The sequence below is a fragment of the Colobus angolensis genome, unplaced genomic scaffold (assembly GCF_000951035.1).
Source record: "Colobus angolensis palliatus isolate OR3802 unplaced genomic scaffold, Cang.pa_1.0 Scaffold19, whole genome shotgun sequence".
Lineage (NCBI taxonomy): Eukaryota > Metazoa > Chordata > Mammalia > Primates > Cercopithecidae > Colobus > Colobus angolensis.
In genome coordinates this window covers 15,834,815-15,835,506 of record NW_012115043.1, presented here as the reverse complement: position 1 = coordinate 15,835,506, position 692 = coordinate 15,834,815, and positions in this window count along the sequence as shown.

The window sequence follows — 692 nt, the reverse complement described above, 5'->3', positions numbered from 1 at the left end:
GATCACAACACTGCACTCAAGCCTGGGCGACAGAGGAAGACTCTGTCTCAAAAAAAAAAAATAAAATAAAATAACTAGATGTTAATATAACCAATTCTACAAGGAGATATGGAGAAGGAAATTCTTGTGATATACAGGGTTGCAAACCACAAGACTTTGAACACTTTACTTGTCCGTGGTTAAATTTCTCCTATGTTCCTTGGGTATCCCAAGTACTCACCATTCTCCACCAAATCCCCTCCAAACTAATCCAAACTATCCTTCCCCCAACTCCATTTCTTCATAGCACATTACCTCTTAATTGGCCAAAATCAAAGGCACCAGAACACTCCCAACATACTGGTATTTATCAGAATCCATCCTTACCCCTAACCTAGTGAGTCAGGAGTCCTCTTGTTTTGAGTCTCATCCCCCTTATTCAGTTCTCTGAACTTTGGAGCCTTGCATCATCTGTTCTCATTGCTCTCTTTTAGACCTTTGGCTTTTTCTTTGATCTAAGTTTCTCTAGGCATATAAATGTTTTTAAATTCCTCCTCCCCTTGACTTTCCCTCCCTTCTCCAGCAAAGCAAAATCCATCTTTTTCTTCCATTCCCAGTCAAACCTTTTCAGAGAATAATCTTTAATAATAAAAACAAGAACACTTAGATAGCAATTACTCTGTGCCAGACACTGCTGTAAGCAAGTTTTGTAT